Source organism: Salvelinus sp. IW2-2015, unplaced genomic scaffold (assembly GCF_002910315.2).
Source record: "Salvelinus sp. IW2-2015 unplaced genomic scaffold, ASM291031v2 Un_scaffold5131, whole genome shotgun sequence".
Lineage (NCBI taxonomy): Eukaryota > Metazoa > Chordata > Actinopteri > Salmoniformes > Salmonidae > Salvelinus > Salvelinus sp. IW2-2015.
Genome location: NW_019946397.1, coordinates 34,313 through 50,905, shown reverse-complemented (window position 1 = coordinate 50,905; position 16,593 = coordinate 34,313). Strand labels below are relative to the sequence as shown.

The following is a 16,593-nucleotide window of genomic DNA, read 5'->3' as shown; positions in this document are numbered from 1 at the left end:
ATTTTGGACACCGATTTGGTCAATTTGTATTATTATATTATATATTTTTTTTTTTTACACCTTTTTATCTTATTTAACTAGGTAAGTCAGTTAAGAACACATTTATTCAATGACGCGCCTAGGAACGGTGGGGTTAACTGCCTCGTTCAGGGGCAGAACGCACAGTTTTACCTTGTCAGCTCGGGGGATTCAATCTTGCAACCTTACAGTTAACTAGTCCAACGCTCTAACCACCTGATTACATTGCACTCCACGAGGAGCCTGCCTGTTACGCGAATGCAGTAGAAGCCAAGGTAAGTTGCTAGCTAGCATGAAACGTATCTTATAAAAAACAATCAATCAATCATAATCACTAGTTAACACACATGGTTGATGATATTACTAGTTTATCTAGCGTGTCCTGCGTTGCTATTAATCTCATGCGGTGCGTATCGTTGCTCCAATGTGTACCTAACCATAAACATCAATGCCTTTCTTAAAATCAATACACAGAAGTATATATTTTTAACCTGCATATTAGCTAAAAGAAATCCAGTTAGCAGGCAATATTACCCAGGTGTCACTTCTCTTGCGTTCATTGCACGCAGAGTCATTGTATATGCAACAGTTTGGGCCACCTAATTTGCCAAATTTTGCTTATTATGACATAACATTGAAGTTGTGCAATGTAACAGGAATATTTAGACTTATGATGCCCACCGTTAGATAAATACGGAACGGTTCCGTATTTCACTGAAAGAATAAACGTCTTGTTTTCGAGATGATAGTTTCCGGATTCGACCATATTAATGACCTAAGGCTCGTATTTCTGTTGTAGTATGTTATAACTAAAATCTATGATTTGATAGAGCAGTCTGACTGAGCGGTGGTAGGCAGCAGCAGGCTCGTAAGCATTCATTCAAACAGCACTTTCCTGCGTTTGCCAGAAGCTCTTTGCTGTGCTTCAAGCCTATCAACTCCCAAGATGGTGGTGTAACCGATGTGAAATGGCTAGCTAGTGAGCTTGATGCGCGCTAATAGCGTTTCAAACGTCACTCGCTCTGAGACTTGGAGTGTTGTTCCACTTGCCGCGGATTTTGTGGAGCGATGGGTAACAATGCTTCGAGGGTGGCTGTTGTCGATGTGTTCCTGGTTCGAGCCCAGGTAGGGGCGAGGAGAGGGACGGAAGCTATACTGTTGCACTGGCAATACTAAAGTGCCTATAAGAACATCCAATAGTCAAAGGTATATGAAATACAAATGGTATAGAGAGAAATAGTCCTATAAATCCTATAATAACTACAACCTAAAACTTCTTACCTGGGAATATTGAAGACTCATTAAAGGAACCACCACTTTCATATGTTTTCATGTTCTGAACAAGGAACTTAAACGTTAGCTTTCTTACATGGCACATATTGCACTTTTACGTTCTTCTCCAACACTTTGTTTTTGCATTATTTAAATCAAATTGAACATGTTCATTATTTATATGAGGCTAAATTGATTTTATTGATTGATTATATTAAGTTAAAATAAGTGTTCATTCAGTATTTTGTAATTGTCATTATACAAATAAATAAAAAAAATTGTCCGATTAAAATAATCGGTATCGGTATCGGCGTTGAAAAATCATAATCGGTCGACCTCTAGTCTGTCCCCAGAAACTGCCGATGGAACCCAGTGCCCGCTCTGTCCCAAGGTTGGTTGTATTTCTTGGCCTATTAAGGGTTTTACCACCCCAAAAACACATCAAAGCATAAGATATCCATTGTGAGGTCTCCCTCTTTTATGTTAATAGGCTGTCATTGAAAATAAGTACTTGTTCTTAATAAACCCTGTTATGGTTAGGGTTCCGCTAGCGGAATGTTTCGACAACATCCGGTGAAATTGCAGAGCGCGAAATTCAAAAAGAATATTAGAAATATTCAACTTTCATACATTCACAAGTGCAATACACCAAATTAAAGCTTAACTTTCTGATAATCTAGCCACCGTGTCAGAATTTCAAAAAGGCTTTACGGCGAAAGAGAACCATGCGATTATCTGAGGACAGCACCCCATCAAACAAACACATGACAATCATATTTCAACACGCCAGGCGCGACGCAAAACTGAGAAATAACGATATAATTCATGCCTTACCTTTGAAGAGCTTCTTCTGTTGGCACTCCAATATGTCCCATAATCATCACAAATGATCCTTTTGTTCGATATTCCGTTGTTATATCTCCAAAATGTCAATTTATTTTGCGAGTTTGATTCAGAAAAAACACGCCCAACACGACTACAAATATCTAATAAGTTACCTGTAAACTTTTTCCAAACATTTCAAACAATTTCCTAATCCAACTTTAGGCATTTTAAAACGTAAATCATTGATCAAATTTAAGATGGGATATACTGCGTTCAATACCGGACGAAAACAAAGTGAAGCACGTTCCAGATCGCGCGCATCAAAACATTAGATTGCACTAGGCTGGACCCTGTTCTGAATAGCCGTACTTCTTCATTTCTCTAAAGAAAAACATCAACCAATTTCTAAAGACTGTTGACATCTAGTAGAAGCAATAGGAGCAACCAAGTGCCACAGAAATGTAGGTTCCCATAGAAACCAATTGAAAACACAGTGAACTCAAAAAAAGAAAATCCTGGATGGTTTGTCCTCGGGTTTTGCCTGCCAAATAAGTTTCGTTATACTCACCGATATATTTTAACAGTTTTAGAAACTAGTGTGTTTAGAGTGTTTTCTATCCAATCTACCAATGATATGCATATCCTAGCTTCTGGGCCTGAGTAGCAGGCAGTTTACTTTGGGCACGCTTTTCATCCGGACATCCCCTATCCCAAACAGGTTTAATTAACTGACTTGCCTAGTTAAATAAATAAACATTTAAAAATATAGACTTTTATTTGTGTATTGGGATCCCATGATCTGTTACAAAGCAGAAGCTGCTCTTCCTGGAGTCCAACAACTATAAAGTTGTATCAGGTATTAGACATCTCTTTACAGGACAATGGAACAGTGTTGGTAGCAGCAGCTACTCTTCCTGGAGTCCAACAACTATAAAGTTGTATCCAGGTATATTAGACATATCTTTACAGGAAATGGAACAGTGTTGGTAGCAGTGGATTTACTTTTTGGTTTTCCTTGGAAAAAGTCGTCTAGATCAAGTTATGAGCCACTAAAACATGGGGAAAAGTACTTTGCAAACCAAGCTGATGTGGATCGATTCGTTTGTAAGCCCATATCACCGACAGGGGTAATGCCTGAATGTAATATGCGCTGCATTTTAAGGATACCTTCCATTGTTACCTTATGCACAACTGGAAGGGAATGTGAACAAAAACTAGAATTATTTGAACTCATAATATCAAACCTGGCCACTAATTCATATTTAAATGATGCAGTTGTCCCTCCACTTCATCTGTTGACTCAGTGGGCTTATGGTTGGAGACGGTATGGTGGTATTGTGTATGTTGAATGTAATATTATTGGTTGTATCAGTGGTCTGATGATTGGAGACCTACCTGGACCTCAACAACACCTTATTACATTTACGTCTCATGACCAAAGAGATGGGACCAATATTGCAAATGATGCAAGGTGAGCCTCATTAATTACCCCTTGGCGACCATCTTTTCCCAAGTGGAGTGACTGGGTGAACGCCTTATCAGTCAAGCAGTGCCACCTGTCCTTATAGGCTATCCTGGAATGTTTTCTAAACTACTCCGAAGACTCCATCTCCCGGGTGGCGCAGTGGTCTAGGGCACTGCATCGCAGTGCTAGCTGCGCACCAGAGTCTATGGGTTCGCGCCCAGGCTGGGCTGGTCCGCGCCCAGGCTCTGTCGCAGCCGCCCGAACCGGGAGATCCGTGGGCGACGCACAATTGTGCATAGCGTCGTCCGGTCAGGGAGGGTTTGGCCGGTAGGGAGGGTTTGGCCGGTAGGATATCCTTGTCTCAGTATGTAAAAAATAAATAAAAATGTAATAAAATGTATGCACTCACTGTAAGTCGCTCTGGATAAGAGCGTTGCTAAATGACTAAAATGTAATGTAAATGTAAAGACAATTTGAAGACACAATTCAGAGCTGGGCTGTTTAGCAAGGATACTTAGTGCCCCCTGGTATGTGTGTGTGTGTGTGGGGGGGTTACACCCAGAGAAAGAGAGAATCCTGAAAACCTTATGTTATATGAATACATTTATATACAGTTAATATATATACATAACTTCCTTAGGGTGATGAATTTTGCCCTTCACCAACATATTGGAGAAATGTAGAACAGCTTCAGTTGTACAATCCAGTCTTGCCCCAAACACCAGAGGTTCCTCCAGCAGCCAATGCACTGACTCAGCCTTAGTGTGTCTGGACACCTTCATTATACTCCAAACCTTAAGAAGGCCTCTGAAAATGGAGTACTCCATCCCTAGAAATCTGGCTACTATCAACCAAAAATAAAGCCTTCTTTAAACCTAATCTCCCTACAGCTGTAATACCAGACCTGCTGTAATACCAAACCTGCTGTAATACCAGACCTGCTGTAATACCAGACCTGCCACCCCTCTCCACAAAACATATCCGGTCCATAAAGCATCATGGAATAAACTGAAACCAGAAAGCAGCGGCCCTACAAATGTACAAGACCTTGTCCCCTTCCTCTTTTGACAAATACAAAACACTTTGTGGAACCAATGATATTTATCCCCACAGTGCAGAGCACCCACATTATTAACATAATATGTGGCCCCCTATATGACATACGAGATAGCAGCCAACACCATCTCCTCATACTCCTTCCACCATATCAACCACCCCATTCCAATGTTTTTCCATTGTCCCCTCATCCCCTAGGTACACCCCTAGATACCCTTACACCATTCCACCCCCCTGGCAAAGCCATGATCCTCCCGACCATTTCCCAATCTGTAAAGCACAACTTTTTTTCCAGATTTACATTTTGCAGAGGATATTCCCTTAAACCGATCAACTATGAGATACAAACTATCCACCAGTACTATACTGAGACATTCAGTCTATACAGTACTATACTGAGCAATTCATACAGCAGTCTATACCATACTATACTGAGGACATTCAGTCATACAGTACGTATACTGAGCACATTCATACAGCAGTCTATAACAGTACTATACTGAGGACATTCAGTCTATACAGTACTATACTGAGGACATTCATACAGCAGTCAGTCTATACAGTACTATACTGAGCACATTCGTATAGCAGTCTATACGTACTATACTGAGGACATTCCATACAGCAGTCATACCGTTACTAACTTGAGGACATTCATTCTACTACAGTACGTATACTGAGCACATTCATACAGCAGTCTATACAGTACTATACTGAGGACATTCAGTCTATAGAGTACTATACTGATCACATTCATATAGCAGTCATATAGCAGTCTAATAAAATGCAAATTAATTACTTAAAAATCATACAATGTGATTTTCTGGTTTTCTGGATTCCATCCAGGAAGAGTCTACGTGGTCCTTGAGGAGAAGGTGGTTATGAAGGATTTCCGGTGCTGGCCTGATGTCCGAATGTCCTAGCCGTGTCTGAATCCTGGCTTAGGAAGGGACCTGATCCGAGATCATAATGAATCAGATTACATGGAGAGGGGAACCTGATCCTAGATCACAATGAATCAGATTACATGGAGAGGAGGGGCCTGATCTTAGATCATAATGAATCAGATTACATAGAGAGGAGGACCTGATCCTAGACATAATGAATCAGATTACATGGAGAGGAGGGACCTGATCCTAGATCATAATGAATCAGATTACATGGAGAGGGGAATTGATCCTAGATCATAATGAATCAGAATACATGGAGAGGGGGGGACCTGATCCTAGATCATAATGAATCTTTACATATTTTGTCTTTATTTAAACCAAGGTAGTTTGAGTTAGTAGCGACGAAGTTGCAACTGTCAGCTGCTGTAAACATGTGACAGTATTCATAGGAGAGCTGATCTCAGATCAGTTTAGCTTTTTATATCATAATGATACTGCTGTAAAGTCAGGTTACAGCAGGTGTTTACTGCTATCTAGTGGAAGATATTTTATTTTTTATTTCACTTATATTTAACTAGGGAAGTCAGAACAAATTCTTATTAACATTGACGGCCTACTCCAGCCAAACCTTGACGACGCTGGGCCAATTGTGCGCCACCCTATGGGACTCCCAATCATGCAGCCTGGATTCTAACCAGGTACTGCAGTGACGCAAGAGGCGGGACTCTGCACCACTCGGGAGGCAGCTGAGCTGAAACAGAAAGTAAAGTTGTTATTTTGTACAGGATCCATTTTGAGACGACAGAGCAGAAAACACTATATGGAGATGACTGACAAATAAGTAAGTTTTTCTGAACAATACTATATTCTAATGGACAGAGTAAGAGAATGAAAATCTGGAATGAGATATTACTAGTTGTTTATCTAGTTATTTATCTCAGGGTTTCTTAATCCTTTTGTTCTTACCAACACTTATACACCTGATTCAACTCATCATCAGATATTTTAAGACAGTTTAATATTTGATACATACAAATTAACATTTTCAAATTTAAACCTTTTGGGTTTGTAGGCCTGTTAACAATTATTATAGGCCTACAGTAATTCATATTTTGGAGAGAAAAAAACACAACTAAACCTGGTTTCGAGTAAATTATAAGTTTAGGTAAAATAATGTAAGAGAGATGTCTCGAAGAAGGACTATAAAAAAATTGAAGCAAGATGCGGCACAATGTCATGTTTTACTGCTGTCGCATGAAACTGACTGTTAGCGCCACCTTCTGGTTACTGTTGTTATATGAAGGGGAGACGCCTTGACTGCAGTTGAAACTGACTGTTAGCGCCACCCTCTGGTTACTGTTGTTATATGAAGTGGTGACGCCTTGACTGCAGTTGAAACTGACTGTTAGCGCCACCTTCTGTTACTGTTTTATATGAAGGGTGACGCCTTGACTGCAGTAAACTGACTGTTAGCGCACCCTCTGGTTACTGTTGTTATATGAAGGGGGAGACTCCTTGACTGCAGTTAAACTGACTGTTAGTGCCACCCTCTGTTACTGTTGTTATATGAAGGTGACGCCTTGACTGCAGTTGAAACTGACGTGTAGCCCACTCTGGTTACTGTTGTTATATGAAGTGGTGACTCTAGACTGCAGTTGAAAGACTGATGACGCCCACCCTCTGGTTACTGTTGTTATATGAAGGTGACGCCTTGACTGCAGTTGAAACTGACTGTTAGCCCACCCTCTGGTTACTGTTGTTATATGAAGGGGTGACGACTTGACTGCAGTTGAAACTGAAAGAAAGAAAGTATCTGTACAGGGCCATTTTGAGATGACAGAGCAGCTCATAGTTTAATCTCTAAACTGCAACGCAGTTTCAAGTAAAGTGAGTATTTCAGGGTTAATAATCTAGAATAAAGTAGAGGGAACATGTGGAATACAGTAAACTAGTGTGGAGTGCTGCTGAGTCATTCCTACCATGTGGTGCCTTTTCTGTCTACAGGAAATATCAGTTCTTATTTAGTGTAAAATGTCGTTCAAAAAGGCTTTAAATATAACGTGTCCTTTACCTTAAAACAACCAAAATATGGATTCTGAAAGGGAATTTATGCATTTTAACACTTTTTGTCAGAAGATGTACGCGTTTTTGTCCCCAGATGTTATTATCAACTTCCACAAGAAATATAAGACTTAAAACTTCTTTGGGATAGGGGGCGCTGTTTTCACTTTGGGAAAAAATTGTGCCCAATTAAACGGCCTCGTACTCTATTCTAGATCGTACAATATGCATATTATTATTACTATTGGATAGAAAACACTCTCAAGGTTCTAAAACCGTTTGATTATATCTGTGAGTAAAACAGAACTCATTTTGCATCAAACTTCCTGTCAGGAAGTGAAAAATCTGAAATCGAGGCTCTGTTCCAGGGCCTTCCTATTCATTTGCTTGAAATCTATGGATATACATGCACTTCATACGCCTTCCACTAGATGTCAACAGGCAGTGAGAGGTGAAATGGGGTGTCTAGCTAGATCTGAGGTCGAATAAGAGCTCTTGGAATGACGTGACCCCACATTTCCTTTGTCAGCAAGGCGCGGGAAGGAACCCTGGATTGCCTTCTGAAAAGCTTTCGTTATAGATGGCTAATATCTCCGGCTTTGATTTTATTTGATACATGTGATAATATCATCGTAAAGTATGTTTTTTCAATATAGTTTTATCAGATTATTGAAAGTTATCGGAGTTTTGGCGTTTTCCGTTCTCTGCGTTTGGTGAAGATGGACAGCTTCGCGCCACTTGGCTAGCTTTGGTTGCTAATTCGACAGAAGAAAGGACATTCTTAAACCAAACAACGGTTGTTCTGGACAAAGGACCCCTTGTACAAGATTCTTTTGCTCAGCAAAAGTAGGAACCATTTATGATGTTATTTCGTAATTCTGTGGAAAATGTTTATGTAATTTCCGCCCTCATTGCAGGCGCTGTCTCGCTATAACGTAAGCTGTATGTCGTACTAAAGTTATTTTAGAATTCTAACACGGCGATTGCATTAAGAACTAGTGTATCTTTCATTTGCTGTACAACATGTATTTTTTTGTAAAGTTTATGATGAGTTATTTGGTCAGATTAGGGGAGTGTCAGAAATATATCCGGAGATTCTGAGAAAAAGTTGCTACGTTTTCCCAATGTATAACCACGGATTTCAGCTCTAAATATGCACATTTTCGAACAAAAACATAAGTGTATTGTATAACCTGATGTTATAGGACTGTCATCTGATGACGATTGTCAAGGTTAGTGAAAAATGAATGAAAAATTATATATATTTTGCTGTTTTTTTGCAATCGCTACTTGCTTCTGATAAATGGGTTGTGTTTTGGCTATTGTGGTAAGCTAATATAATGCTATGTTGTGTTTTGCTGTAAAAAACACTTAACAAATCTGAAATATTGGCTGGATTCACAAGATGTTCACTTTCATTTGCTGAACACCATGTATTTTTTTTTATAAATTTTATGATGAGTATTTAGGTATTTCACATTGGTCTCTTTAATCTCTGTAATTGTTCTAGCTGCTTTGGTGATATTTGTGATTGTAGCTGCAATGTAAAACTATGATTTATACCTCAAATATGCAACTTTCGAACAAAACATAGATTTATTGTATAACATATTATAAGACTGTCATCTGATGAAGTTGTTTCTTGGTTAGTGACTAATTCTATCTCTATTTGGGGGTTTTGTGCAAGCTACCTGTGCTGTGTGAAGAAATGTCTGTGCTTTTATGTATTTGTTGGTGAGCTACATAATATACGTGAAAATCGGACATGTTGGCTGGATTCACAAGATGTTTATCTTCCATTTGCTGTATTGGACTTGTTAATGTGTGAAGTTAAATATTTCAAAAAATATTTTTTGAATTTCGTGCGCCTGCCTTTTCAGTGCGGGGCTAGTCAGGTTATAATAACAACATGTTAAACTATTTCTTCATTATTTTATAGTCCTACTTGTATAGTCCTAGTTAACTTCTCTGGGACGCAAACGTCCCACCGGCAATAGCCAGGGAAATACAGCGCGCCATATTCAAATAACATGATATAAAATCAAACTTTCATTAAATCACACATGTAAGATACCAAATTAAAGCTACACTCGTTGTGAATCCAGCCAACATGTCAGATTTCAAAAAAGCTTTTCGGCAAAAGCATAAGATGCTATTATCTGATGATAGCACAAAAGTAAACAAAGAGAGAAGCATATTTCATCACTGCAAGCACGACACAAAACACAGAAATTAAATATAAATCATGCCTTACATTTGACTAAATTCTTTTGTTGGCACTCCAATATGTCCATAAACATCACAAATGGTCCTTTTGTCGATTAATTCCGTCGATATATCCAAAATGTCAATTATTTGGACCGTTTCATCCAGAAAAACACAGCTTCCAACTTTCGCCAAGTCACTACAAAATATATCAAAAGTTACATGTAAACTTTACCCAACATTTCAAACTACTTTGGTAATACAACGTTAGGTATTTTAAACGTTAATAATCGATCAATTTGAAGACGGATGGATCTGTGTTTCAATACAAAAAAAAAAAAAAACTGACGCAACTTTTTTCGTAACGTGACTCTCTCAAAATATTTACTTCATGTGACCCTCATTTACGATAGCCCTACTTCTTCACTACACAAAGGAATAACCTCAACCGATTTCCAAGGACTGGTGCCATCCAGTGGAAGCGGTAGGAACTGCAAGCAAGTCCATTAGAAATCTGGTGTCTCTAAAAAACCTAATTGAAAAGACAGTGACATCAAAAAAATACAAATTCTGAATGGTTTCTTCATGATTATTGTATTTATTATTGTTTAATTTAAGTTTTTCTGTGTCCCTAATATCACTTTTTGAGATGTCTCATCGTCTGACAAACACCGCTCTAGCTCTGCCACCTTTCACCACATATGTGTAAGGGTGATATCAAAGGATGAGGTGGATTGAGACACAGCCCATGCAGAAACACAGACATCTCTAGCTTAAACAGACAGATTTTGATGGGGATTTGTTTATTGTTAATTAGATTTCCGTGGGGCGCGACCATTGTAGTTTCAGGGTTTTAAATAAGGATGACCTGGTCTCAAAAATCCCACAAAGGCTCTTTTAAAGAATCTAATTCATAAATCATGAGCCTCATCTTGAGGAGTCACCTGTGACGGTATTCATAAAGAGTAGGAGAGCTGATCTAGGATCAGTTTAGCCTTTTAGATCATAATGAATCAGATTACATGGAGAGGAGGACCTGATCCTAGATCATAATGAATCAGATTACATGGAGAGGAGGACCTGATCATAGATCATTATGAATCAGATTACATGGAGAGGGCGACCTAATCCTAGATCATATTGAATCAGATTACATGGAGAGGAGGACCTGATCCTAGATCACAATAAATCAGATTACATGGAGAGGGGATCCTGATCCTAGATCATAATTAACCAGATTACATGGAGAGGGCAACCTGATCCTAGATCATATTGAATCAGATTACATGGACAGGGGGACCTGATCGTAGATCATAATGAATCAAATTACATGGACAGGGGATCCTGATCCTAGATCATAATTAACCAGATTACATGGAGAGCAGGGACCTGATCCTAGATCATAATGAATCAAATTACATGGACAGGGGGACCTGATTCTAGATCATAATGAACCAGATTACATTGAGAGGGGGGACCTGATCCAAGATCATAATGTATCAGATTACATGGAGAGGAGGGACCTGATCCTAGATCATTATCAATCAGAATACATGGAGAGGGGGGGCCTTATCCTAGATCATAATGAATCAGATTACAAGGAGAGGGATACCTGATCCTAGATCATTATGAATCAGATTACATGGAGAGGGGATCCTGATCCCAGATCATAATGAATCAAATTACATGGAGAGGGGGAGGCCGGATCCTTGATCATAATGAATCAGATTACATGGAGAGGGGGACCTGATCCTAGATCAGCACTCCTCCTCTGGGACACTGCCTGTGTGAAACAGAACACATAGTTGTAAAGTCTAGTTACAGCAGGTGTGTACTGCCATCTAGTGGAAGATACCAATAAAACACTTTATTATCAGGATGGGGAGACGGCTGAGCTGAAACAGAAAGTAAAGTTGTTCTTTTGGAAAGGATCCATTTTGAGGACAGAGCTAAAAACGCCATATGGAGAGAACTGACAAATAAAGTAAGTATTTCTGAACGATAATCTATTCTAAAGGACAGAGTAAGAGAATGAATACCTGGAATGAGATATTACTAGTTAGTTGAACTGCTACTTGAGCTGAGTTGCTGACAGACAGCAGTTTTCAAAGTGGAAACTAATCAGTAGGCCGACATGTTATCAGTAAAACGTCTGATAAAGATGGTGGAGGAGCTTTTGAATTATATGGTTTTATGTTTATCTCAGGGTTTCTCAATCCTTTTGTTCTTACCAGCACTTACACACCTGATTCAACTAATCATCACATATTTTAAGACAGTTTAATATTTGAGGCATACAAATGAACATTCTCAACTTAAAACCTTTTGGGTTTGTAGGCCTGTTTATAATTATTAAAGTCCAACAGTAACTCACATTTTGGAGGAAAAAACAACTAAACTTGGTTTCCAGTAAATTATATGTTTATCAAAACTAATGTAAGAGAGATGTCTTGAAGAAACGCGTCTGGGTTTAGAACTCTGTGTCTCAGTGCGCTGCGACAGTGGGAAGTTCGTTTTGCATGGCCCGGTGCTACAGGGGTCTGGACATATATTTTAAAGACCAATGGTATGGTCTAACATGCACAAACTTTGCAAACCCGGGGAGCCGGGCAATGCGAAACGAGTTCACCCAGTGACCGTTACTTTATTTCCTGATATGAAATGTAAAGTAACTTTGTAGCCGACGCAGTTCCAGAATGTCTGTTGAAACTGTGTCTCATATGGAACGTTAGAACAGCGGTGGAAACAGAACTCAGTTCTCAAACTGGAGTAAAAGGAAAGATTCCTTCATACAACATGACTCAAGTAAAAGTGAAAGTCACACAGTAAAATACTACTTCAGTAAATGTCTAAAAGTATTTGGTTTTAAATATTAACTATCAAAAGTAAATGTAATTGCTAAAATATACTTAAGTATCAAAAGTAAATAGTAAAATTAACCATTCCTTTTATTAAACAAACAACGCACAATTTTCTGTTATTTAAATTGACGATAGCCAGGGGAACACTCCAACACTCAAACATCCTTACAACGATGCAGTGTTTAGTGAGTCAGATCAGAGGCAGTAGGATGACCAGGGATTTTCTGTTTAGTGAGTCTCCAGATCAGAGCAGTAGATGACCAGGATGTTCTCTGTTTAGGATCCTCCAGATCAGAGCAGTAGGAGACGGTGTTCTCTGTTAGTGAGTCCTCCAGATCAGAGCAGTAATGACCAGATGTTCTCTTTTAGGAGTCTCCAATCAGAGCAGTAGGGATACCAGGATTTCTCTTTTAGTGAGTCCCAGATCAGATCAGTAGGATGACCAGGATTTCTCTTATAAGTTGTGAATTGACCATTTCTGTCCTGCTAAGCATTCAAAATTTACTTTTGTGTCAGTAAAATGTATGAGTAAAAACATAATTTTCACATGAATGTAGTAAGAAAAGAAAAGTGTTAAAAATATAAATAGTAAAGAAAGACAGATACCCAAAAAACAACTCAGTAGTACTTTAAAGTATTTTACTGAAGTACTTTACACCACTGCATTAGAACGATATATGTGTTGAATGAAGAAAAGGCAGATTCTGGAGTAGGCTACAAACTATAAAGTTAGTCGTCGTCAGACATTCAACAGTCACAGTAGTTGAGCTACAGTATATCACTAATCATGCCGACCAACCTGATGGTCTCTGTTGAAATGTTGTGAAAATTATCTGCCCGGCTATAAATATTCTGCATTACTATATCTCATATGTATATACTGTATTCTATACTATTCTACTGTATCTTAGTCTATGTATTACTCATCTCATATGTATATACTGTATTCTATACTATTCTACTGTATCTTAGTCTATGCATTACTCATCTCATATGTATCTACTGTATTCTATACTATTCTACTGTATCTTAGTCTATGATGCTCAGACATTGTGACCAATAACATTTGATTTGATTTAGATTAGGCCATATACATTACATGGCCAAAAGTATGTGGACACCTGCTAGTGAAACGTCTCATTCCAAAATCATAGGCATTAATATGGAGTTGTTCCCCCCCTTTGCTGCTATAACAGCCTCCACTCTTCTGGGAAGGCTTTCAACTAGATGTTGGGACATTGCTGCAGGGATTTGCTTCCATTCAGCCACAAGAGCATTAGGGAGGTCGGGCACTGATGTTGGGCGATTAGGCCTGGCTCGCAGTCGGCGTTCCAATTCATCCCAAAGGTGTTCGATGGGGTGGAGGTCAGGGCTCTGTGCCGGCCAGTCAAGTTCTTCCACACTGATCCCGACAAGCCATTTATGGACCTTGCTTTGTGCACGGGGACATTGTCATGCTGAAACAGGAAAATGGCCTTCCCCAAACTGTTGCCACAAAGTTGGAAGCACAGAATCGTCTAGAATGTCATTTTATGCTGTAGCGTTACGATTTCTCTTCACTAGAACTAGGGGGCCCGAACCATGAAAAACAGTCCCAGACCATTATTCCTCCTCCACCAAACTTTACAGCTGGCACTATGCATTCTGGCAGGTAGCGTTTTCCTGGCATCCGCCAAACCCAGATTCGTTCGTCGGACTGCCAGATGGTGAAGCGTGATTCATAACTCCGAGGAACACGTTTCCACTGCTCCAGAGTCCAATGGTGGCGATCTCTACACCAATCAAGGTTTCCCCCTCAGATCAATCATGTCTGTTTTAGATCTACCACCAGTCAAGCCGATGCTTGGCATTGCGCATTGTTGCTGCACTGTCTAACTACCTTAACAAACTGTGACTTATTATTATTATTGACAGTTACCATGGAGATAAAATGTCACAACTACGTGTTCATATGATTGCATTAAATCGCCTGACTGTTTCTATGTCTGTTAGTAAATGTTTTATTTCTCAAAAAGATAATGAATAAATGAGAACATTCAAGAATTAGTTGTCAATGTGTTAACCACAACCAACATGCTGGATCTCTGTTTAGTTGTCACTGTGTTAACCACAACCAACATGTTGGATCTCTGTTTAGGGGTCAGTGCTCTAAAATGAGTCTCTCTGGGGAGAGAGAGGGGGGCCCTGCCTCTAAAATGCATCTCTCTGGGGGACATGACACCAAAGCTAAGAGGTAAGATGACAATTTTATGAAGAATTTATTAAGTTTATTTCCAAAATAAATATCTATCTTAAGATGAATGCACTTACTGTTAATCACTCTGGATAAGACCATCTGCTAAATCAGGGGTTCTCAATCTGGGGTCTGTGGAGGTACTGCAGGGGTTCTCAATCCGGGGTCTGTGGAGGTACTGCAGGGGTTCTCAATCCGGGGTCTGTGGAGGTACTGCAGGGGTTCCGCGGCACCCTGACTGTACTCGTTGCAATGTAAGACATTTGATAGAATTTTCACATGACAAGACCACTTTGCCTACTCTTAATTATTGCCTAATATAATACAATAATTAATTAATAATTATTTAACCAATTCTGATCGTTGTTACAAGCAGAATTTTGACAATATAACCGTTATTGTCACGGTTTTCTAACGTAGAACCCAGAAGCAGACCAGGAGAGTAAGTCGAAGGTGAGTATTTATTTACAAGTTTAAGTGTAGAGATAGAAAGATCCAGGTAGCGGAGCGGGCAGCGGAGTTGAGTTGATGGGATTGAATTGGCAGATCCAAGGGAGTAACAGAAGCCACCGACGACCAGGTAGGGATGGAATGAGTGTTCCGGGGAAATGACTGTTGACAGAGAGAACGGAGGTAAGTTCAAGGCAAGCAAGACGTACAAAACAACAAAACAAACTCTATCAAAKTGGAGGCTGATACGCTGGCACAACATACTGTTCATGGCTAACGATCCGGCAGGGATTGGATGTCAGGTCAGTGCTTATGAAGTGGAGGGGTGATGATCAGGACCAGGTGTGCAGATAGCGGATTGGAAACAGGTGCGGTAAATCAGAGATCTCCCAACTAGCTACGTCGCCCGACAACCAGACAGGGTGCGTTCCAGGACACCGGAAAAAAACACTCCAGGACAGAACACAGGCAAAAACAGACTCAGGAAGCGGGATTCGTGACAGTTATATCAACACACTCTTCACAACCATTTAACAACTCGAAACATCTTTGGCATAGTAGCATCAAGTCCCTTGCCAATAATGTTGCCTTCAACGTTGCATACAATGTTAATTTTCATCAAACACATATTACCCCCTAGATGCCTTCAATTGCCCAATTTACAGCCATTAACAATTTAGGATTATTTTTTAACAACGTGATGTTTCGCTCTAAAGGGATAACTTGAAATAACATGATGTAGATAATTAAATAATCAAAAGAAAAACGTGTTTATTTTACACTCTTAGAAAAGAAGGTTCCTTATAGAACCCAAAAGCGCTTCTATCACTTCCTTAATATATGGAATCACAAAAGTTATAAATATATAAAACTGCTCAAAGAAATAAAGGGAACACTAAAAATACAACATCCAGATTCTGAATGAATGAAATATTCTTATTAAATACTTTTTTCTTATACATAGTTGAATGTGCTGACAACAAATACACAAAAATGATAAATGGAAATCAAATTTATCAACCCCCGGAGGTCTGGATTTGGAGTCACATTCAAAATTAAAGTGGAAAACCACATACCGAGGGCTGATCAACTTTGATGTAATGACCTTTAAAACAAGTCAAAATGAGGCTCAGTAGTGTGTGTGGCTCCACGGTGCCTGTATCCTCCCTACAACGCCTGGGCATCTCCTGATGAGGTGGCGGATGGTTCCTGACAGTCTGTGGTGCACGTGGCGTTGGTGGATGGAGCGAGACATGA

General features: G+C 39.4%; 1 long non-coding RNA gene across 1 annotated transcript; it reads left to right on the top strand.

The window, feature by feature from the left end:
* The first annotated feature begins 11,476 nt into the window (after positions 1 to 11,476).
* Positions 11,477 to 15,222, top strand: LOC112077992 (uncharacterized). The gene is made up of 3 exons (XR_011478403.1): positions 11,477 to 11,776; positions 14,791 to 14,886; positions 15,027 to 15,222. It is a non-coding gene; the product is annotated as an uncharacterized lncRNA (long non-coding RNA).
* The last annotated feature ends 1,371 nt before the right edge of the window (positions 15,223 to 16,593 follow it).